This window comes from Talpa occidentalis, unplaced genomic scaffold, assembly GCF_014898055.3.
Source record: "Talpa occidentalis isolate TD23 unplaced genomic scaffold, MPIMG_talOcc4v2.1 talOcc4.5, whole genome shotgun sequence".
Taxonomy (NCBI): domain Eukaryota; kingdom Metazoa; phylum Chordata; class Mammalia; order Eulipotyphla; family Talpidae; genus Talpa; species Talpa occidentalis.
The window spans coordinates 115,461,859-115,488,007 of record NW_023604861.1 but is presented as its reverse complement, the minus strand read 5'-3'; the positions used below and the strand labels follow the sequence as shown (position 1 = coordinate 115,488,007).

General features: G+C 34.1%; 1 long non-coding RNA gene across 2 annotated transcripts in view; it reads right to left on the bottom strand.

Moving 5' to 3' along the window:
* Positions 1 to 13,602, bottom strand: part of LOC119258480 (uncharacterized) — a 101,150-nt gene extending 87,548 nt beyond the window's left edge. Inside the window, exons 1-2 of one of the 2 annotated variants that reach the window (XR_008554103.1) lie at positions 13,497 to 13,602; positions 512 to 615 (exon numbers count right to left, since the gene is read on the bottom strand). This is a non-coding gene — a long non-coding RNA (uncharacterized LOC119258480). Of the gene's footprint in view, positions 1 to 511; positions 616 to 6,182; positions 6,232 to 13,496 lie in introns of those variants that run through there. The other variant, XR_005128269.2, reaches the window with a different exon arrangement.
* Between the last annotated feature and the right edge of the window lie 12,547 nt (positions 13,603 to 26,149).

Sequence of the window (26,149 nt, the reverse complement as noted above, 5' to 3'; positions counted from 1 at the left end):
AGCTTTTTTACTACATTTAATGTCTGAGCTACATACAGGGCTGACAAATACATTCTGACTGGCAATTTAAAAGCAGCTCTTAAATCTTGTTCTCACATCCTTCCTTCAAGTCTTTCTCAAATGTTACCTCCTCCAATTAATCTATTCTGACCACTGTACAGAATTCCTAATTCCCCTTAATTCATTCTTTTTCCCAGAATAGTTTTTACCTCCTACACACCATATAAACTTACTTATTATCATGCTAATTATTTATTGTCTATTTTCCCCAACTAGAATCTAAGCTACAGGGATCATAGATCTTTATTATATTGACTGATATATTCTGAGCACATAAAAGTGCCTAGCACACAGTGGATTCTTAATAACAACCACCTTTAGCTCAGTTATAATTTCTGCAAAAATATGTTCTGTTCTATTCTTTGAGTAAAGACTTTGTATAATCTCAATTTACATGATTCATCTTCCAGAAGTGAGAAAATCACTTTTCAACTTGTGCATTTTAACTTACCTGTTTTAGATTATGACAATGTACTCCTGGTTGTCTTTTATAACTCTTTAGTTTTTCTTGCTTCTGATTTTTTGTTCTGCTGTCTTTCTCTTGAATTCACATTGCTAAAAAAAAAATTATAAAAGACAAGAGATAAAATGTGTTAGGGAGGGAGTGGGAAAAAGAGGACCTTTATATGTTGTTGGTTGAAATGTGAATTGATACAGTCATGGAAATAGCAGTTCCTCAAAAACTTAAAAATAGAACTATCAGTAATCTCACTTCTGGGATTATTTCAGTGTTTCAGAAATCTTTACATGTGAACATATACATTTCAATATTAGTTTTAAACATTGTTTATTTTAGAATAGAGAGACAGAAAAATTGTGGAGATAGAAGAAAATTATATATCCCACACCCAGTTACCTCTCTTATTAACATTTTATATTAGTATGGCATATATGTTACAATTAATAAATCAATATTGATATTTTGTTGTTAACATAAGTCTCCACTTTAGTTAATTTTCTTGCTTTGATTTATATTATTTTTGTCCATTTTTCATTAAGCATCTTTTACCATTTGTCTTCAAATGAAGACACACACAAGCAAATATCAAAGACAGATGCAGAAAATCTTGCCAATGTTAATGCTTAGTTCCAGTCATCTCCAAACCCAACTTCACCGATTCCTCTCCCATAACAATGCCTCCCTCTGTCTTGACTTAAGCAATTTAAAGTTTTTATAAGTTATAAGCAAACAGTTTTAGTTATAACTAAATTTCTACCTATACTTTAACTTACTTTCTCACTCTGAAAATGAGGCATTTGCATCCTTGAAAAAGTAAATTTATCTTCTGTGATTAGTCTAAAGTTATCCAATTTCATCTATTTATATAATGCTGTCAAGTGGTAAATATACTGGCATGTCTAACCAGTATATACACACAACATGAAATTTGGAGGGTCAGAATATTTTTTGGCAGGAAACTTGATTATGGAAGTGGAAGATTTATGTTTGGGTCTGAGCTTTATCATTTGTTAGAGATGTCAGCTGGTCAAATAGTTAAATTTGTCAAGTCTCAGTCTACTTATTCATTTAATGAGAACAGTTATTTATACTCTACCATCTTCAGAAAATTTGGGATATAAAAGGTACTATGCACTTGAAAGTATTCTATAAATTGATTAACACTATAAAAATGTAAGGCAAGTTATTTTTACTCTTACTAAAATGTAGGATCAACTCAGTGTTTCTACAAATGCAGTCTCATTAACAAGGAAGCAGATACTAAGAATACATTCCATGATTATTTGTCCTATGACTTTGTCAGTCTTGAAGCAAAGCAACAGCTGAAGGAGTTAGGCAGGTTTATTTCTGTTATCTGAGATATCATCCTTACTGTCATCCTAAACTCTTCAGCCTTCTTACAACTTTCAGCTCCATGGCCAATTAGTGGCCAAGTCCCACTTATTCCTGACCTTGAATCCTTCAAACCATTTTCCCACTACTATTATCCTTCTTCAATCTACCATCATATTTCCTCTGTATGACTGCTAGCTTGTTATCTGATCTTTAACCAGAATGGGATCTTGTTCCTTTCTAGTTTTATTCTCTACAATTTTTATCAACCAACTGTCCAACTTAAAGCATTTTATTTATTGGAGGGAAAATAAAGGCAAACTTGTAGCCTTAAAGGTAAACTGGCTTATTAAATTTACAATTACTTTATGATATCATTCCTACTTAAACATTATCTACTACCAGGTTTTTCCTTGTCAAACTCTATAGTCCAGCCAACCCAAGTTGCTTTGACTTTCCATAAACATGGTGCTGGGTTTGTGTTTTCACTGCATCTCACTTTCATCTGTAAGCTGTCTATAATCAAGAGATTATGTTTTTATGGTTATTATATTGTCACTGCATAACAAAGTAACAGTATACAAAAAGTAAATATTTGCTGATTGAAGAAATGAGAGAAGAGTTGAATGAACACATCATTAACCTATGCTACTGATTTCAAATATTTTTTACTATGTAATCATTCATGGGCTTTTTTTTAAAATCAGTTTCCTACATTACCTCTATTTTACAATTTTGCCATTATCATTAAAGTATAAGTTTTTAATTAAACAATTAGCAAGATCTCTCAATATTTCTTTTTTGCATGAGAAATATGATTTACCTAAGAGTTGTTTTGTTTATGAATACTTTATTTTTTTTAAAAAAAGATTTATTTATACATACAAGAACCAGTGTACAGGCCAGATGTGTGGGAGGGTGAGAGGATTCACCAGAGACAGAGTGGGGAACAGAACAGGCAGACTAATTGAAATACACTGCTGAGGGGAGCAGCAGGCGAGACAGGAGAGATCTGCCTCACCATGTGGAAATCTCCCTGGCTGGCCGGGATCAAACTTGTGCTGCAAAGGCTGCGGACAGCTTCACAGTGCTGTGCTCAACTGCCTGTACCACCAGGGAGTCCCTGTTTATGAATACTTTCAAAGAAAAGGTTTAATCTATTTGGTTAGTTTTAATATGAGCTATATGAGCTATATATACATAATTCCTAGATGTGTATTTTTAAAATATTGAAAGGTGCAAAGAGAAGATCATGACTATTGTTCATTAACATATATTACTATTGTAACCGAGCTATATGGAAAACAATTTGGAGATCTACCCCATGAGTAATAAAACCATAAAATGGTCTATAACCATTATATTTTAACTTCACTTGGATAAGTATATATTATACACAATTATATCAGCATTATTTATAAAATTGCTTTTAAAATTTGGAGGAAAAACACCAAGATAGAAACTTGATTAAATATATTATAGTTCAATATAAATTGAAAGGTTAATACAGCTACTAAAATAATTTTTATAAGCAACTTAACCTGAAAATGCTTATCATAATATTATACAAAATACAAAACTAGATGGTCAAAATAATGCAAAGTTTTAGAACTAGGTTTAGATTTTTTAAAAAAGGTTCAACACTTCATGGATTTTGGGCAATTTATCTTTTTCTTTACATTTTTCAGTATTTCCAAATAACCTCTAGTAAGCATTCCTTATAATCAAAGCAGTAAAAATCTAATTGGTTGAGCTCTCCTTCCTGTAAATTTCCTGGTCATTTATTCATTACATAAGCACTCCTGAATGGGATGGTAAAGGGAATACTCAGCAAATATGCCTTGTTTTCAACTTCTATTTGAAGAACGGATTATTAAATAAGTCAATACTGTGTAGAGTAAAAAGCATCTGCAGATACTGTTGGCTTTTCCATTATCAAGCACTTAATTTAGGAATCCTATAACTGATTTATTTACTCAGTGGTTAGCCATCAGGGTATCCTGAGGACTGAAAAAATTACAAATGGACCTTTTCATTAGGAGTCATTAATTAGAAAAAGTGGTAGTAAATATGCTGAAATTGAAGGGAATTTACTATACTTCATTACTATATTGCATTGAGCTAAAAAACATGATCTCCAGGGCCTCCCCTGGTGGCGCAGCGGTTGAGCACCAGGCTGCAAAGCTGCCCACAGCCTCTGCAGCGCCGGTTTGATCCCTGGCTGGGCGGCCGGCGAGGGTCCCACATGGCATGCAGACCTCTCCTGCCATGCCTGCTGCTCTCCTCAGCAGTGTATTTCGTCAGTCTGCCTGTTCTATTCCCTGCTCTGGCTCTGGTGAATTCTCTCACCCTCCAGCGCTTCTGACTGTACCCAGTGCTTGTATAAATAAATAAATAAATCTTTAAAAAAAAAAATCATGATCTCCAAAGGCAGGCAGCTGATTTGAGTCTGAACTGCATCTTTCATTAGTTTTTTGATTTGGGGGAATTATTTAACACCTTTAGTTCCATTTTCCTCTTTTGTAAAAGAAGGGTCACAATAACAGTATCTATTTTGTATGCTTATTAATTGCCTAAAGAAAGCTAGTGATTTAGAATTCTTATTAAAGTGTTTGATTTATAGTAACTGTTTAATAAAATGCAACTATAATTTGCTTTATGTGGGCTGGCATTACTATTTTTACTATTATTAACAAATGAGGAGAAACCAGTTATTCAAAAACTCATAATGACATTGCTGTGATATAGTCAAAATGTAGGGTTATAAAAATTTTCCTTTGTTTCCTTTTGGGTTCTTTGACTGGCCCAACAAGTTGACTGACGGTAGACTAACAGGAGAAAGATAAATTTAATTTCATACATATGAGGGTTCCAAAGATAAGAGACCCAAGGGTAAGTCAGGCAATTGTTTATGTGCCATCCTGCGCAAAGGGATGGCACAGGGGCCTAGTGTTTCAAAGGGGTAGGGGTAATTAACAGGATAAGAAAAGCAGATGGTTGGACAGTAGATCTTTGTCCTGCCATAAGCAGGTCATTCAGATAAAAGTAATCTCTGGCAATAGCTCTGCTCTGGACCAGACTGAATGTCTAAATTCTTTTAGGTAGTTAAGGGAAAGTAAAATTTTGTCTTGAATCTGCTGGGTTTTGATTACCTTCAATTTTAAACAACCCACATGTCAAAGTGACACATTTTGGGGCAGCCTTTCTATTCTGTTCTCCTTCACAGCTCTGTGTTTGGAATTGTGTGACAAAGAGCATCCTCTTTGCATGAATCACATTTTACAGAAAGGACATTATTGAACATATCATTCTATCCATTTCTAAATATTTTGAGAACTAAATGTAAAGTAAAAAAGGAAATAAATCCAGCTAGCTCAACTTCTACATATTCATGTTCAGTAATGTTTGCATTCAAGGCCCACATACACAACTTTGTCTTTTCTTACTGATTTTTGAGAGTTCTTTATTTACATTTAATATGAATATTTTTTTCAAAAGCAAATGTATCTTTTCACTCCATGGTTTGTATTTTTACTATTTCAAGAGTGTCTTTTAGTGAAGGAGATTTAATTTTTAGTACAATTCATGATATTTCCTTTATGCTATTGCTGTTTGTGTCCTATATACAAACTCTTTACCTACCACAATATTATGAAGAATTACACTTGATACTTTATAGAAACTTTGTTTTCATTGATCTTTCACCTTTGGTTTTATTGCTCTTTCACCTTGTACTATTTATTGAAAAAGCAGTATTTCCCCAATGTCTTGAAACTTTAATTACAAATTGTAAATCAGGTCACTGTATAAACACAGGCCTATTTCTGGAGTCTATTCAGTTCCATTTCTCTGTTTGCTTTTATGCTAATATGACTCCACGCTGTTTTAGCTAATATACCATTATAATAAGTTCTGATATGTTGTGGCTCATGGCATTCAGCTATTTTCTTCAAGATTTTCTGGTTATTCTTGATTTCTTGTATTTCCATATAAATTTTAGAAAGAGCTTATTAATGTCAACAAAAAAAGTGTCAGGATTCCAAATAGTGTTGATATGAATCTATAAGCAACCTTTGGGAATAGTTGTTTTATAATACTTTTTACATATAATACATCAAACCCATACACATGGTATATCCTCCACTTATTGGGTTCTTATTTAATTAATCTTAACAGTGTTACAGTTTTTAGATTTAAAAAAGAACCTTTTGCTTAATTTATTCCTACTTAATTAACTTTATTGATGAGGCTACAAATAGTGCCTGTTAAATTTCCTTTTAGAAATTCTTTGTTGGGATATATATAAGCACATTTAGTTTTTTACACTGACCTTATATCTGGGAAACTTGCAAAATTATGTGTGAATACAAATAGTATATCTTTAGGTTCCTAGAAGAAAAAAAGCATGTCAATTCACTAGATTATGAGTCTAAGTGAAAGACACAGAGACTTGAATAAATCAGACACTTCAAATTCCATTTTGTTCTTATCTTCTAATCTATTTCCTTGGTGATAACAGCACCTCCAATTCAGAAATCTAGTAGTCATCTGTGATATTTTTTCTCTCATTTTTCCATATTCATCCACCCAAATCCACATATTCTAGTTTCTTCACATGACTCAAAATTATTCTTCCCACCTCTCCCTCACAGTCATGCTTTATTTAACTGAGCTCCTCATCATGAACACTTAAAAGAGTCATGAAATGAATTCTTGTCCTTCCATTTGTATCTTTCCTCATAAAACTTATATATGACACACTCCTGTTTATAGACAATAACATTAAAATGTAGCTTTTATTTTAATTTTTTGCATTAATAGGAATGCATTTTCCTAGATGATAATTTGTTTCCTGACTTAGAATACCATTTCCCATGAGACAAAATTCAGGAACTATTGACCCATGTTCATGTCCACATTTGTATTATTTCTCTCTGACTTACGTAGCATAGAACTGAAGCCGAGATAAGCAAAAGATCCAACATTCTGATTAATTTAGACTCTTAGACATAAGTCAGTTTGAATAATCTAAATCAGTTCATGCTAGATTTTCTTTAAAAATTATAGCAATTTCTAGGGCCTCCCAGGTGGCACAGCGGCTGAGCGCTGGGCTCCGAAACTGCTCGCAGCCTCTGCAGTGCCGGTTTGATCCCCAGCCACTGGGCGAGGGTCTCACATGGTGCACAGACCTCTCCTGCCGTCTGCTGCTCCCCTCAGCAGTGTGCTTCGGTCCTTCTGCCTGTTCTGCTCCCTGCTCTGGCTCTGGTGAATTCTCTCACCCTCCCGGGCTTCTGACTGTACCCAGTGTTTGAACAAATAGATAGATAGATAGATAGATAGATAGATAGATAGATAGATAGATAGATAGATAGATAGATAGATAGATAGATAGATAGATAAAAAGAAGAGAGTGATTCAAAATCATGAGTCTTGGAGTTAGATTGCTTATGTCTGACTCCAGACTTTCCCATTTAAAAAAAATTATGGCAATTTCCATTATTTTGGTTTTATTTTCCTTATGATATAATTGGTCTTCATGACCTTTGCAGTGGTGAGAAAAAATGCAAAAACTTGTCAATAATGAGTTTTTAAAAGATGTTCTATTTATTCCATTGTAGTTAGCAATAAATTCTTGGACCAGTCAATATAACAATGTGAAGATATTTAATAAGTGCATCAATTGAACTGCTGAAAGCTGTGCACTAAAGCTGTGCTCGCCTAGATTGCAGAGTTTTGATATTTGAATTCTGAAAGTATAAGTGACCTTAGAACACTAAGTCAATATATCTGTTTCAGTCTGTTCCCTGCATTGACAACACTATCATCGATCACTTTGATATTTACATGAAGGAGGGATATTGAGGAGCTGTATATATTCGTATTTCAATGGAGTGTTTCTCTTCAGTGAACACACTTCTAACAAGTTTTGAAGTGTTTACCCCAGGCAATCTTATATGATGTAGATTTGAAATATGTCTGCTAACAGCAGTGTTGATTAACAACTATATGAAAAATACTTTATGATCCTTGGCACAAAACATTAACGTCAGTCAAATAAAGTAATTTTGATATCCCTTGCTGTATTTGTGGAAATCTTTATGACCTCTGTAAACACATATGAGTAGCAAAATTGGTTAAGATTAAAATAACAGTTTTTCCAATTGATGGAGTTTCTGGAGTCACTAGGTGTTATAAAAATCTGCATATTCATGGAATATCAATTTTCATTGCTTCACTATCTCTTAAATGATGGAAATTCCTGATATGACATAGAAAACCCTCTTTGTATTCTAGCTGCAGGTATTTCTGTTAAATAAGTCTTACCTGACTCTTCCTCAAAGAACAATAAAAGCATCAGATCATAGCTAAAGGCATTCAAAAAACCAGTACTGCAAATAGAAAAATCTTATTCAAAATTTCTTTGATCACAGTCTTTAAATTGAAAGCAGGAGTCCCCTATGCTCCTGTCAAATTGGTTGGAACTGGTGTGAAAGACCAAATTGAAGTTCATATACTCAAATCAAAGGCTAAATGAACTGTCTGAAAGTCTAACAGAGTGTGATGAAGAGAAGTACAATTTTTCATGACGGCTGGTCAAGTTATCCCTGCATGATATGCTTCAACTTCAAAAGGGCTTTATATTATCTTCCCACTCTTACTTGGTGACTAGAAAATGTCCTATGTTACCTTTAGTAATAATAGAACTTACAGGAAAAGTAAGTCCCTCCTTTAAATAATACATAGGCTCATAAATATATCCTATAACATTTTCATTAATTATGCTTTTCTGTTAAAGTTTTTGTGTGAGTTAAATTTTCTTAGTGTGACAGCCTTCTGAGGTTTTGTTTGTATTGTTATTTTGCTTTATCTAAAATTAATTCAAATTGTTCTTTAGAGTCATTCAAAGCTCCACTTGAAGCAAGTATGAGTTCAAATCATATATATTCTCCTAAGTGTCTCGATTTGGAACTATTAGTTTGTAGGACTACATAGATTATTGTTACCTGTATTTTCCAGTCAGAAATCTAGGATACTGTCTTTATAATTCTTTTTTGAAATAACAATAAATAAATTTAGGAAGGAAAGTGCAGATTGTTTAATAGTGCAATGCTTCACTCCTTGTGCCACCAAGGAAGCCCTAAGTTTTATTTTTAAATCAAGGATGTTTAAATCAAGGGTATCTACTTTGGAATATTATAATCAAATGAGATGCCATATGTAAAAAGTACCTAGTCAGCATACAGTAATTACTCCAAAATGTAAGAATTAAAATTATGATTACTCTTTGTACTCAATATTTTTGGAATAAATTGATTATGCTATTTGGAATAGTAGATAGTCCCCAAATTTCATAATTCTGCTTCATTTTAGTCTATATTCAGGTCATTTATAACAGGGGTTAGAAAAAAAGAAACAAAGACAAGGTAGTAAAAAAGCTCTAATAAAGACTATTCTAGGTAGAAATCTATTCATTAATAAGTTCTTGGTGCATAAATATTCAGCCTGTTAAACCAGTAAATTTTGGTGATTATTTAACTCCATATTGCCTGCAAGGTATCTGGAGAATTTTGTCAAATACCCTGCTTAACTTTACACATATACGGATATACAAACATACATACATGCATAACAAACATGGGAATACCCACACTAGCTTTAAGATAAAATAGCAAATCATTCTAGCAAGTCTTGTTATCAGTGAGCCTATGATACTGCCTAATAGTGCCAAATTTGTCACTAATTACAAAAGATTTGCTTAATTAATTTATTTGATATATTTGTTACCCACTATTTTTATCTTTTGAGACATGAAAGGACATTTTCTCATCTGATTTCTTTTATATCTTCAGTTCATCTATGATTAAATCCTTGATGTCATCTATGATTAAATCCTACGCTAGCAGGATTGTAGTCACTGAGACCTAGAGAAGTAAATTAACTCAAGGCAATGTATCTATCTCCTCCAATCTCTTCCCTAACTGTATTTGTTATATCTGCACCTTCAATTATATTATATCTAGCTCCATTATTACTCCTTTTTAACTTATCCTTCCATTCATTGAAGGATGTCATATCAATTTTAGGGCAAAGACAATTCTTATAATTCTGAAATACATCAGAATTATTTGTTTCTACACTCCTTCGGGATTAATAATGCAATTTGTATTATTGTATTTTAAAGTTTCCTCTGTATATCTTATACAGGGTCCTATATCTGAATGTAGAGTGAATTAAAGCAGAATGATGCAATTTTTAAGAGAGTGGTCAGTGTTGGTTCCCTTGGGAAGGTTTCATTTGAGCAAATATTAGAAAAATGTGGAGGGTAAACATAAAAGCATATGCACAAAGAGTGCTCCTGGAGGCAGTAAAAGCCAGTGAAATTCCTGATTGTTTAATTAAGTAGAAAGGGATCACAGTGACGGGGGCTGAAGAAGTTAGAGAAGTAACAAGGGGATAGTGAAGAGTCTTGTTGGTCTTTCACTGAAAGGTAGGGGAGCCCTCAAAAAGTTTTGAACCAAGAGATGGCATGATCTGATTTATATTTAAAAGATATAAACAAGGGTATCTACTTTGGAGTGTAGTGTACTGCAGTGTTGAGATCAGAAATGTAGAGAATAGGATAGGGGCATAAATATAATTTAGAGATGATGATGTCTTTGATAAGCAGTGGAGATAGTGGGAAGAGGTAGGAGTCTGGATATTTTATGAAAATACAGACAACAGGTGCTTTTGGAAGAAAAAAGAAAGTCAATGATAATGCCAAGGTTTGTGGATTGGCCAGTTGAAGGTGAAGTTATTTCTAACTTATAGTCTGGCAAGTTTATGGGGGAAGACCAGATAATTATTTGGAATATATTTGGCTTGAAATGTCTATTAGGCATCAGTAATTGCTCAATAAATGTGAGGTGCCTGCTTACATTCTTTTGTCTATAATCATATATATATATATATATATTTTAAGTTTGTAATATCTGGCTTTCAAAACCTTTCCTTACTCGAGAAGATTTTTTTTTCACCAGTATATTAATAGTGCCTTTCTTAGTACTATGTGGGGAAAAAAGGAAATCTTCAGGATTTAGAGTAGGTATTTTGATATGTACTGGCTGGTTAAACATGTTATTGACAAAATATGCAAATTTTTGGTAAGGTAAATTTCCACTATATATTTCCTCATTATACTTTACATAGTGTTGATATGCATCCATTTGAGACAAATATTCACTAGAATGTGCAAACTAAATATATGTGTGTATATGTGTGTGTGTATTTATATACACATACACATAAATATATATTTACTTAGACTTTCTGTGGTATGAAAGTTTCTATTAGTGAAAAATTCTGAGTACTTCTTTAGATGTTTGTAACCATTTATCATGCAATTGTAAAAAGTATAACAAGCAATAACAAATAGTAAAAATATTATTTTTAATTCTTACTATTTGATTAAATGTAATTTATCATAAATTACACACTGATTTGCATAACCATCTCCTTTTAAAATTAACAGCCTCATCAATTTTGGGTCTGCTTAACAAAGCTGACTCTGAAACTGCAGATCAAATTCTGAACCAACTCCAGATAGCTAACTCTTCCTAGCTCCAATTTCTTGGCACTACTATCAAAGAAATTAACATAGTGCAAAAGTCAAGTAGGTAGCTTACCTACTTGAAGTTTACCTTTCTCTAAGATCTAATTTCCTGGTTTATTTTCTTATTAAACTTCCAAGACTATTTCCAGAAATATGGTCATTACTTGGAAGTCAATGTTTATTTAAGGTCAATGAGAGTGGAAAGTAAAGAAAGTATTATGTAAAATATGTTCGGAAAAAAAATAAGTTGATATGTATATCTTTTATTTATGTCAGGCTTTGAAGACATACTGTGCTAACAGGATTACAAATACTCTTGAATTGATTGTTCAGTCAACTGTTAAATGAGAAAAGTGTCTTATTTTTAATTTTGAAGATTAACTACTTTCAAAGACTAGGGATACTCTAATTAAATTCTTCACTTAAGCCATCTAGACTAGAAAGATCATTATATCAAGAAAAATATTTCAGCTTGTTTTCATCTATAAATCAAGTGGTCTTTTTAATGTGATCTTTAATTAATTCCACCATTTTTGAACATTTCAATATCTTCTATGAAATATCCTTCCATTATAAAAGGCAGTAATAATGAACAGAGGCATGGGTTCCCACCATACCCATTATCACCAGTTATAAGCAAAATTACATATTGATACTCTCCTAATCTAGTGTCTTCACCCCCACTAGTTTTGATTAGCACTGTGCAATTTAAGAAAGGCCCTTAAAACTTAATGAGTAAAGATATTTTTTCACATCTCTCCAAGTGATGTGCATTTTCCCCTGTATGTGCTCCAACCTTGTAGCCATTTACAGCTTCCTATGAAGTATCATATATTCAACACTCCACTTATCTGCTTCTCCTTCCAGATATTCTAGGTCAAAATACACCTGTTCTGTATGGCTTTTTTGAGCACTGAAAAGTACTCCCAGATTACTGTAATCCACACATTGGAGCCAACATTCACTCTGCACACGTACTCTGCCCCATTACTGCTACAGTTATCCAGTGGTGTACCCTCTCTCACTTTGATGCTGTGCACCCCCTTCATCAGTCCATACCCTGGGTTTTAAGGTCCCTAATGTGGGTGTGTGTCCCTGAGTTAACATCAGCAGAGAGGCTGCATATGGCATATGTCCAGGCTCCAAAAATTGAATTAACAACACTCAACAGGAAGCGAAGTTGTCCTCACTGCAAAAACTCAATAGAGAATGGGATAACTGATTAAGTCCCAAACAAATTTGGGATACGATTTCAATTGCTGAGAAAGACATATGCATACTCCCTTTTATCATGCAGGGGCTTTTGTCTTTTTTTAGGTTTAATTTGGTCATAAATATGGGGAAGAGGCAAGTCCAGCATCTTCATTCTATAACCATCTTGCCAGACTCCCCAGGATATAGAAAGGAATGTTCTCCTCTTAGAATAAGATTGTCAGAGCAGATAGTTAAAAACAGTGATGAATGTGAATATAAAACATACTTATATGCTGATTTCCTTTAGCCTTAATCTGAATACATATCCTTCTTGAAAAGCCGTGATCTTAAATTAGTAAATCTCAATATTTTAATAAAGAATACTATTATATCAGAAAAGGTATAATAGAACATATTACCAATATCTCTACATGCCAGTTAAATTTAATTTAGATAATGAGGTTCAGGATATGTAGATACTTTAATTATTGACTTATATTGAATAAACATATATCCATTAATGGAATAAAAATGAGATGAATTGTAATTGTAAAATGGGAAGAATATTCTAGAGCTATGTCCTCACAACATCTGGTATATAATATCATCTATATATCTTTCTAGCATTGCGCTTAGCATACAAAATAACCAGAAATTCTTTTGTTAAGTAAATCATGTACACTTTAGGAGGAAACAAAGTTCCACGTCTACAGTTTCTTTAAGCAGAAGCTAGACAGCTAGTTGACAGATATTGCTGTAAGATTCCTAAGGGAGTAAGAAATTGACCTCTAAAATTATTTGATCTGACACCTTCAATATACTGACTTTTACACTTCATAATATCTGCTGATCATTCACCTGCTGTAGGAGAATGATGGAGTTTTAACAGAGCAGTTTCTCAGACCCAGTTCTTCTCATACATTTGAAGAATTCTTATTTTCCTTAGGGTAAGCAGATATGTGTGGTGACATACAGGCTCCAAAAATTGAATTGTTAACACTCAACAGGAAGTGAAGTTGATCTCACTGCAAAAACTCAATAGAGAATGGGATAACTGATTAAGAGCACAATTCCAAACAAATTTGAGACACAATTTTAGTTGCTGAGAAAGACATCTATTCTTGTTTTGTTTAATCAGAAAGGACATCTATTCTTGTCTTGTCTAATCAGACTCTGCTTCCCCACTCTGAAACTGTATGAATTGGAGTTACCTATTGCCTATTGCCTTAAGGCTAACTTTATTAGCTTCTATCATCCCAGCAAACAGGAGTACAGTCTCAATGTGACATTCCTCTAATAATGGTTTATCACACTGGTGGCTTGATTTATTACTTTATCCTTTATATTGCATTTACCACACTTTATTGTAAAACTAATAAAACAACAACATTCTAGATAATTGGTATCCAACTTTATAACTGAGTTCTCGTTTTCATAGAATTGACTGAAATGATAATGCTTATTTTTTTAAATGTACAAAAAGGGCATTTTCATTTGTTAAAACCTAAGCAAACATTTTTTTTTAGATCATAAATTTTTCCTATCTTCCTTCCTATCACTATCCCTTCTTAGTTTCATCTCATCACTCTATTTTCTCAGGTTATCTTGAATCCATTATGTTTTAGTGTTATACTTTATATTCAGGATAAGCATAATGCTACATTGCCTTCAAGAGCCTGATACATAGAATTTGTATCACAAGATTTGGGTATGAAAATGCACATTAAATGTATTGAGTATGTATTTAGTATTTATTGAGTATCCCCCATATGAAAGTTACTGGGCTAGGAAAAAAAGATATAAAATCATTTTCACACAAGACATGCACTCAGTTACTTACAGTTTTGTGGCAATCAGATAGAAACAACAGTACATAGTGAATAGTTATACTAGGTAAAGAGAAATAGATTCAACAAATTTAGGACATCTATAGGACATATCTGCTATACTTCTCTCTACCAAGAGTTGCATTAGATTTCAAAACAATCATTGAAAGGTGGTATTTGAAGCTTTGCTTATTTGTTGGTGTCTTATAAGAACATCTAGACTAGCTATATTAGGTGCTCCTATAAAAATATATATTAAATATATATTAAATAGAGGCAGCTCACTGAGTCCTTCCATAGTTAGACAGAACTAGAGGGATACAGTTAAGACCCCAACTCTGAGATTATACGAGAGACAACTCTAGTAGAAGACTCATTACAAACTCAAGCACTGACACGCTCACTGCCAGCTTTATCCATGGGATGATATGACAAAGGTCTCTCTTCATCACATCTGTCTATCTTCCCCAATAAATCTACATAGCACCTCTTTTTATTCTTCACATCATTCAATCCTGCATCATACTCTGATGTACATTTTTCTGACTAGAAGACCTTTGGTCATTTGTCTGAAATATAAATGAAGAAAGTTAAGGAAAGAAACTAAGGCTTCTACAATAGCTTGGGCAGGCAGAAACCCTCATGCAAATAAGTTCCTTTAATTCTGAATGAAAGTTCAGGGTCTCCCTGGTGGCACAAGGGGTTAAGAACCAAACTATGAAGCTGTCCGCAGTCTCTGCAGCATGAGTTCGATCCCCCAGCTGGCCAGGGAGCAACCCACATGAAGCAGCAGACCTCTCCTGACTCACCCAACTGCTCCCCTCAGCAGTGTACTTCTGCCTGTTCTGTTCCCCACTCTGTCTCTGGTTGGTCCTCTCACGGCCTCCCCACCTATGTCCTGTACCCCAGCTCTCATATGCATAAATAAAGAAATCTTTAAAAAATACTGAATGAAAGTTCAAAAGATGTTATGCAGTCACAAGTATGTGAATGACTATTGGGGATACCAAAACACACTTTATATATGATGCTTGTAAAGATCTTATTTCAAATTTGTTATATAATGATCACACATGGTAATCAACTATAGTAAAGTGGATTTCTAGTCAAGGAAGAAAAGAATGTCATCTAAGAATAATTCTAGAGGAAGGGAAGTTGGTGCCAACAGAAGATAGACAAATTGTTTTCAAAACATTTGTTACAGAAATAACAATGGGGCCTCCCCTGGTGGCGCAGGCGGTTGAGCACCGTGCTGTGACGCTGTCCGCAGCCTCTGCAGCGCTGGTTTGATCCTGGCCGGCCGGTGAGGTTCCCACATGGCACGGCAGACCTCTCCCGTCTCACCCGCTGCTCCCCTCAGCAATGTATCTCATCAGTCTGCCTGTTCTGTTCTCCGCTCTGTCCCTGGTGAATTCTCTCACCCTCCCGCACTTCTGACCATACCCAATACTTGCATAAATAAATAAATAAATCTTTAAAAAAAAAAAAAAAAACAATGGCATACTATTTATCTAGTGATAATTTTTTGACCCTTCTTAGTAAAATCTACTCAACCAAGACTTTGATTAGAAATCAGACTACTGGTCTACAATGATATTCTGTGAGAAGAGATGATTCACCTGATAGACATTTCCTTACAATGCATACATCCCAGAGTTTGATGTATGCCTGAAAACACAAGCCATTTCAGCACATATCCAAGTGTTCCACACAGCTTGTTATTACCTGCCAACAGTTTTACATAAAGAAGCTGTTCTAGGGGTTCCTTTAACTGTTGCAGCAAATTGACAAGGTGTTGTATGTGCTCTATCCAGCAACAAGAGCTAAAACCTTGTCAAAATCATACCGTTTTGGTTATAGACTGGGATGACTTCTACAGAGTCAATAAAAGTGGCAGCATGAGGGCAGCTGATGTATAGTCATCCAACCAAGCAGCTGCCATAAAGTTCCATTACCTGCTAATCACTGGATGTACTGGTGCTGCATGCTGCTCTCTCCATGTCTCTCATGTAGCAACACCAATCATCAAATGGAGTCCAAGTAGATGCACTCCTGGGGGAGTTCCTAAATACTGCAGGACTCAGACTATGAAAAAAATAATGTGGTGCTGTAGCACTGGCAGTAGCAAGGGAACAAAGAATGGACATTTGAATTCCTATTTGATCGTAGCAATTGGACGTTACTATTAATGAATATTTGCTTATAGAATTTGTCTTTTCTGCCACTATTCCTATTCTACCATTCTTTTGTGTTGATGCCTATATTTGTCATGGAAGTTTCTCAAAAAACACTGTATTTTGTCTTCATTGTTGCTTTATAACCTGAATTTCACCCATCTTATTATCAAACCAGAGGAAAACAGCATGAGTTAGGGTTAGTGAACTAGAAAATACTTTTTTCCTTGAAACCATCACAAATTGAAAAGGCAAAAGACATAATGACAAAAAAAATTAAATAATACATATGATAAGGAAGTACTATCCAAAAAATATATAGAACTCATAAATCTCAAAGCAGAAGAAGGGAGGAAGAGAGAGAAGGAAGGAGGGAGGGAGAGGACAAACTGGGCAGGAGATATGAATAGTCATTTTTCCAGAGAAGACATACATATGGCCAGCAGGTAAATGAAATGATGCTCAACATAATTAATCACCAGGGAAATTCAAAACAAAACCACAATGAGATGTCAACTTGCACCTGTTAGAATAGCTATTATCAAAAATATTTAAAAAAAATAACAAGGGTTGGCAAGGATATGGTAAAACAGGGAACATTTGTGCACTATAGTTGAAGATATAATTGATACAGCCACTATGAAAAACAGTATGGAGGTTCCTCAAAAATGTGAAAGTAGAACTATGGTAATATGATCCAACTTCAGAGTATTTATACAAAGAAGATGAAAACACTAACTTGAAAAAGATATATACCCCCCAAATTCATGACAGTATCACTTACAATAGCAAAGGTATGGACACAACCTAAGTGCTCATCAATTCATAAAAGGATAAAGAAGATAATGATATATTTTACATAGCCATATACATGCCATGGAATATTATTCAGTCATAAAAAATGCCATTTTGTGACAATGTGGTTACATCCTGAGGATCTTATGCTAAGTGAAATAAATCAGACAGAGAAATACAAATACCCTATGATCACTCTGACAGGTGAAATCTTGAGAGAGAGAGAGAGAGAGAGAGAGAGAGAGAGAGAGAGAAGAGAGAAAAGAGAGAGATCAACTTTATAGATAGAACAAATTGGTGGCTGTTATCAGCAGGAAATAGGGTGATGGGAGAAATGGGTGAAAGAAGTCAAAAAGGAAAACATAACTATTATTCAGCAACTATTGCTCAGGACTAGGAATAGGGTTAGGCAAATGAGACTCACTTTGGGCACAAAATGTAAGGAACGCTTTGGGCACAAAATGTAAAGAATCCAATAATCAATATATAAAATATTTTAATGTACAATTTTTTAAATTAAAATTGATGCAAGTAATCTATGTAATCTATGATGAAAAAAATAACAAAATTTCAATTGTGAACAGAACCTGAAAATTGGGCCTCATCTACCTCACATTTATCCCAAGCATGTGAAATACAATAGAAACATTAAATTAACTGGATAATTGTAATAACAATCATCATCTTGAGGAACTGAGGTGATTCATGAAAAAGTAACTAATTCATACTGACTCATTTGATGAAACCTATTTTATCATGTTACTAACCTGCTCAACTCTGTACTATATGCTCTAGTCAGGAAAAATGTCCTATGATTAAAGACTTCAAACTACTAAATAAATAAATAAATAAATAAATAAATAAATAAATATTTTGTCTTTATTTAGATCTCTAAGGTTAGGAGAACTGAAAGCTGGCTCTGCTGATTTTTTTGTTCTGTATATTTGGTTGTACACTCTCTCTTTCTGAACACCAGTATCTTCAACTATTTAATAGACACAAAAAAAACCAAGATCAAATAACAAGAACCTAGCTCATGGGGTGATAGTCAGTATTAAATAAGGAAATAGTTGTAAAAGCACCAATGCCAGTGCCTGAAGCATCATAATGATTCAGCCCATATCAGCTAGATCTAGATGGGATTCATTATGAACTTGCATAGACAGCAAACATAATGTGTACTGAAACGGAAAACATGGTCAAATAATATTGGGCACTTTTCCTGTAAGCAAAAAGTATATTTAAAACCTTTAAGTTCCCATTTTACATTTTCTACATGGAAACCAATGAAAAGCAGTAGCCATTATCTTTCACTGCATCTGCTGAGCCTTTATCATAGCATACATAGTAAAATTGAACTGAGATAAATTGTGATTTCAATCTCATTGAAAGGACCAGTATGAAGGGATTATTTTTAAGACATATGACAAAAACATTTTGAGAAGAAAACATATCCTTTTTTTTCAGGTGAGTATTACCATTATGCTTTAAATTATTTAAAATATTTTAAATATTTTAAATATTTAAAATTAAAAATATGTTAAATATTTAAAATTATATATGATGCACAGCTATATAATCTGTTTTACTACCCTTGAGCTGGCAATATTATGAAGATCTCTATAAAATTTTATTCATCATATAGCAAGTCAATCTTAACTTTTATTGCAGAATGAAAACATAATGATTTCTAAGAGGTTTTAGTTTGACTTCCAACAATTTAGCATCCTGTCGATGATGATAGCTGAAATACAGAAATCATCACTAAGGGCAATATTTGCCAAATGAAAATCTAAGTGACTAAAATGGCTGGTTTGCTTCTGACCAATTTTTATCCTTTGCCAGATGAGATGTGAAGATGTCCACTTGAACCGTGGTAGGAAGGAATAACCGGGATCCCTCACACCAAGACAGAGAAGAAATGTATGCCGCTGGCTAAAATCCAATTAGGTAATTGTTTTTTGACAGAAAATACTCTGATCATTTTAATAAAATGTTTTAGTTTTCATATTCCTGCACTCTTTTTGCCTTTTCTTTCCATTTTCATTTCAAATAAGACATGAAAATTAAATAGCTGCTGATTTATTTAGGGAAACTTGGCGACATTATTTCAGTTGTAGGAGAAATGATGCTTGACCCTTTTACAGGAAATTTACAAACACACTCTGCAGCTCAAATATTGATCAAAAATTAAGTAAAACTAAGAAGTGGTAACTCTGATGAGGATAAGCGGTGGGCTTTCTTAAAATAAAAAAGATTTGATCTGAAGGAAGTCAACGGTGTAGTCTAGTCTAGGGGTCAGCAAACATTTCTGTCAGGTACAAAATAGTAATTTTTTTATGGTTGTGGACCATATGGTCTCTTCTGCAACCACTCAACTCTGCCTTTGCCAAAAGAAAGCAGGCATATTAAAAAACATAAATAACTGTGGGTGTGTTCCCTTAAAATATTTACAAAAGCAGGTGGTGAGCCAGATTTGGTCTGCAAGGCATAGTTTGTGAACCCTTCGTCTAATCTGATCTCTTTATTTTAGAGAAGAGGAAAATCAGATCCAGATATTAAAATGATATGTTTAGCCAGTTTCCAAAAATTAACATTAGAGCTCAAGTTGCAGCTAAGTTTTCAATGGTGGCCTAGCCTGCTATTTTTCTTCTTCTATTGCATCATTGTTATATAAATGAGAAAAAGAAATATTGCCTCTGTGTCTTGGTCCCTAGATTGTTTATTTCTTCACTGAAAACTGAGACCTGTTAACTCAGAAGACTGCCAACACCAGACTTAAATTTTTACACATCTAATTATTTGAGAAGTAGTCTAAACAAGGAAATGTTTAGCCTTTTAGAGTCTGCCTGTTTTGAATGTCCCATGAAAGCTCACCTAACAGCTGTTACCACTGATAACAGAGGGTCTTGCAATTATGAGATCCCAAGTTGTCACTTTCTTTCACGGTCCTGACACAGAGCTGCTCACCAGGAGGTTACTCAACATTAGGGCATATCCAAGCTCCCTTCTCATGTTCTGTCTCTTATTCCTTCTTTTTCTGAATAACAGACCACTGAGTGTTTTTTTTTTTCCCCTTCCAAATATTTATATATTTTAATGTTTTGTCAGGTTTATTTATTTTTTTAATAATTTATTCTTTTAATTGTGGTAACATTAGGACTCTCCTCACCAGATATTGCCACGGTAGGGTCCCCAAAACCAAATCACCCATAGTCCACCACCATAGTCCTTTGTGCCACCTTCCCTCTTCGTTCCTACTCCTCCAGCCTCCCTCCTTTTCATACTTCAGGTTTGTAGTCAGTCTTTAAGAATTAGCTTGTAAGGTTGTCTTTCTCTGTGGAAAGCAGGACTGAGACTTCTCAAAGATGGATACTGCCAGTGTATCCAGAAATTCTACTCCTAGGTATCTACCCAAAGAATACAAAAACACTAAATTCAAAAGGAAACTTGTAGTCTTTGTTTATAGAAGCACCATTTGCAATAGCCAAGATATGGAAACAACCTAAGTGTCCCATAGCAGATGAGTGGGTCAAGAAGACGTGGTCCATACATGCAATGGAATATCACTCAGCAATCAAAAAAGAGCAACAGTCTTTAGACAGACTCATCCTGGACTCATCTCATATGCCAACCTGACAGGGCACTGTAAGTTAAAGGTTGGGGTGCTATATTGCCTGGCATGGTCATATCTTTTTCCTTGACAAATCCATATATCCCTCAGTCTCATATAATTGGTATTCATAAAAAGACAAAACAGAAAACAAAAATATTTAAATCATGTATAGATATTTTTAATCCCACAAAAGATTTGTTAGGTAAATTATTTCAGTAAAGTACATTTCTCAGGAAATGGTTTGATATAAAATGGTTCAAGGACTGTGTTCATGTGTGTGAACCTATCTCTGTTAACAGAATTTACTTCCTCTTTTTTATAGCTGCCAGAAAATATTAAAGAGAATGAGAACTAATAGACTTTCCCAGAAAAAGAGTTTCTTTATAATCTGTGCTAATGGGACATGGTTACAAATTTTCTATGACAGGATGATAGAAATAGTAAGAAAATTCAACCACTCCTTATACATGTGATTACCCTTTCAAGGAAAAATGCATGTCCACTGTGTAAAAAACATGTATGTTGCACAATTGGAATGACATGATCTCTACAAAGGTATAAATGCCTATTTGAAGATAACCATTTTCAAATATCATTTCTAATTTTATTTTTATGAACACAAGCTATCTTTTTTTTGGTATCACAAAAGTGGTATGTTCATACTATGATAGACAAAGATTAGTATTTAGTACACATTACTCCCTTTGACAACTATCTACATTGGAAATCTTTTTTTTTTTTTTTTTTTAATAGAGGCATGTTATTTATTTATTTATTTATTTATTATATTTGTTTGTTTGTTTTGTTTATACATGCACTGGGTACAGTCAGAAGCGCGGGAGGGTGAGAGAATTCACCAGAGCCAGAGTGGGGAGCAGAGCAGGCAGAAGGACGGAAGTACACTGCTGAGGGGAGCAGCGGGTGGCAGGAGAGGTCTGCGCACCATGTGGGACCCTCCTCCGATGGCCGGGGAGCAGCCGGGGATCGAACCGGCGCCGCAGAGGCCGCGGGCAGCTTCGCAACCCAGCGCTCAACCGCTGCGCCACCGGGGAGGCCCTGGAAATCTTCATTATACTCCCCATCATGTTATTTAGGTACTGGCCATATTACGACATGAATGGAGGCTTGAAATGCACTTGCACAGTTGGCCCACATATGAAGAAAAAGAAAAAGCTGGAAATTAGTGACTCATCCAATGGCAGAGCATTTGGTAAAAGTGTTACCTAAAATAACCTAAAAACAGAAATTTACTTAATAAATTCGCAAAATTGGATGATGACATTTTGAAAGACTGTTATAAACGTAAAGTGTGAGCTGGCTCCTGCTAGCTGCATTTGTTACAGTGATACAATAAAATCATGACCTCAGAGTAAGACTGGCTAGTTAAAAGATAATTTAGAAGGAAAATAAAAATAAATTTCAGAGTTACTTAAATTTTTTCACCAAAGCAATGGTGAGCACTTAAACTCAGATTCAGGGAAAAAACCAAACACAGCATACAATCATTGAATCAAAAAGGCCTTTTTTATTCAGCTTGTATGTGAAATCAATCCATTGTAGTTCCTTCCTTTGTATTGTTGTGTTAAATTCCATTATAGAATTAGCCACATTTATTAATTCTCTTGTTGATGGACACTAGGCTGCTTCTAAAGCTGTTAGGAAAATTCAGGTCCAGTTCTTTTTGTGGACATATGTTTTTAGTTGTATTAAAGTTTAGACATTACGTTACTTGGTTAATGATAGCTGTAGATCTGGCTATGTAAGAAATTGTCAACTCTTTTGCCAAAAGTACGTTATATTCCCAGCAGGTGTGAAAAGTGAAATAAAGCCATCACTTTTGGTGAGGGATATGATGGATACCAAGGAAATGATCACAAATTTATCTAAAACCAGTAAAAGTTCACAGTTTTTGGTTTCATATCTTAAAAATGTAGTTTTTCTCTATACCATCATCTGTTAATTATAAAAATATAATGAAAATGCATTCCATTAAAAAATAATAAAAGGCAAAGATTTGTCAGTATAATTAGGAAAGAAAGCCTTCAACAAGAAAGATGTTAAGTATCTTGTGAATAAAATCATGAAACTTTAATGAACATAAAAGAAATGATAATTAATGGTAAAATGTGGTATTACCCTAGTTAGTGAAAATATCAATTCTCCTCAATTAAGTTTAAGAATATAATGAAATCTCAATCAGAAGTGCAATGGACACATAGTAGATAATTATAGATTTATTCAAATTTATATGGCAGTTTATTAATTTGTTTGAATTTAATGTGGTTCATAATAATGAAGGAATACTTGGGATATTTTAGAAAGAAAAGTACAAATCAGTATATAATTTAAGTAACTGAGGGTATTAACAGGATAGCACTGATACAAGAACTATTACAACTTTACAGAATTAATAAATTTACTAAGAAAACTATATTGTTTACCAATTTATAAGCAAATATAGTGAAATTTACATCAAATCATCCACAATGAAAAACTCCTTGATGATTTCAAAGGCAGGGGGATATTCTTAAATTCATAATCATCTTAAGAGTCTACTTTTATTAAATCACTTAGCATTGAGGTATAAGGAAAAGAGAGAGATCATCTAGTATAGATTTTTAAATTATGTTTCTTAGAATAGTATCATCCTGAAGGGGTGACTCAAGAAGTACAGTGAGCCTAAAAGAGAGTAAGAGGTACTGATGGATTTGGGAGAGAGGGAAACTGAGACAGTGAGATAAAACCAAAGTTTCAAAACATTCAATCAATTTTCATCTGTTTTACAGTTTGGGGATGAATGTAAGATTTCCTTTTTTGTCTTTTTGAAAAGGTTTCACATCAACAGGTAGGTAGGTACGTAGAAATTAGCTAGCTAGTCAGTTATACAGATAGATAGAAACAGCTAAGCTGAATATTCTGATCTAAGATAACTTCTCATTTTTCAGTTATAGAAACTCATATTCAACAATTTAAAATGGTTTCTTATGAAAACCTAGTCAGAAATCAGCAGCATCAAATATGAACATATAACTTCTTTTCCTAAGGAAGAATGTTTTCTTTTTTTTTAATTTTTATTTTTTACATCATTTTTCATTTTCAAACAATATTTGCTTCCCCCCATGCCCTCAGACATAGTCCCCACAGAGTTTCCTTCCCCAATGCACCCGGGTACCATCCATCCCTTGTGTTCCTCCCTCCCTCTCTTTGATCCCTCTCCCTCCTTCTCCCCTGCAGGATGTCTCTTTTTTATAACTGTCTATTTTGCTTTGTTGTGTTTTGTACTGATATTATTTTTTCACACTGATGTCTTATTTGGTTCCCCTATATTCCTGCTATAAGTGAAACTATCTGATATTTTTCTTTTTCCTTCTGGTTTATTTCACTGAGCATAATTCCTTCTAGCTCCATCCACATTGTTGCAAATGGCATGAGTTTATCTTTTTTGATGGCTGAATAATATTCCATTGTGTATATATGCCACATCTTCTTGATCCAGTCATCTATTTTGGGGCATTTGGGTTGTTTCCAGGTTTTAACTATTGTAAATAGTGCTGCAATAAACATAGGGGTACAGGTGTTCTTTTGAATCAATGTTTTTGTGTCCTTTGGGTAGATCCCTGGTAATGGAATTGCCGGGTCATATGGTAGCTCCATTTTTAGTAGACTGAGGAACCTCCATCAGCTTTTCACAGTGGTTGGACCAGTTTGCACTCCCACAGCAATGTAGGAGAGTTCCTTTTTCACCACATCCTCACCAACATTTGTTGTTGCTTGCTTTTTTGATATGTGCCATTTTTACTGGTTTAAGGTGGTATCTCAAAGTGGTTTTAATTTGCATTTCCCTGATTATAAGGGATGTTGAACATTTTTTCATTTGCCTGTTGGCCATTTGCATTTCCTCTTTAGAGAAATGTCTTTTAAATTCTTCTGCCCATTTCTTGACTGGATTGTTTATTTTGTTTTTGTTGAGCCACATGAGTTCTTTGTATATCTTTGTGAGCAGTCCCTTATCAGTTGAATGGAGTGCAAAGATTTTTTTTCCCAATCAGTGGGGTGTCTCTCTGTTTTGGCTATCTCTTCTGCTGTGCAGATTTTCAGTTTGATGTAATCCCAGGTGTTTATCTTTTCCTTGACTTCCTTTGCTTTGGGTGATGAGTCTTTAAAGATGTTATTGCGAGGTATGTCTTGTAGTGTTTTACCTATATTTGCTTCTATATATTTTATGGTTTCAGGTCTTATGTCCAGTTCTTTATCTATTTTGAGTTGATTTTTTTGCACAGTGAAAAGTAGTGGTCTAGCTTCATTTTTTTGCATGTGGTGGTCCAGTTTTCCCAGCACCATTTATTGAACAAACTGTCCGTGTTCCATTGCATATTCTTTGCTCCTTTGTCAAAGATCAGTTGGCCATATAAGTGTGGTTTTATTTTTCGGCTCTCTATTCGGTTCCATTGGTCTGTGTGTTGGTTTTTGTTCCAATACCAAACTGTTTTAATTATTATGGCTTTGTAGTATAGCTTTAAGTTTGGAAGTATGATACCTCCTTTCTCCTTTGTTTTCATCAGTAGGGCTTTGGCTATTCGTGGTTTTTTGTGGTTCCATATGAATTTCATCAGTATTTGTTCTATTTCTTTGAAGAATGTCATTGAGATTTTTATTGGAATAGTGTTGAATCTGTATATTGCTTTTGGTAGGATGGACATTTCAATAATATTAATTATTTAACATTAAATTATTTAACATCAATCCAAGAGCAGGGGATGTGTTTCCATTTCTTTGTGTCTTCTATTTCTTTTAACAGTGTTTTACAATTTTCTTTGTATAGGTCTTTCACCTCTTTTGTTAGGTTTATTCCCAAGTATTTGATTTGTTTGGTGTTAATTATAAAAGGGATGGTTTTCTTGATTTCTTCTTCAGATTGATTGTTTGTGTATAGGAAGGCTACTGATCTTTTGTGTGTTGATTTTGTATCCTGCTACTTTACTGAACTGGTTGATTATTTTGAGTAGTTTTTCTGTGGAGTTTTTAGGATTCTTTACATATATTATTATATCATCTGCGAATAGTGATAGTCTTACTTCTTGTTTCCCTATCTGGATTCCT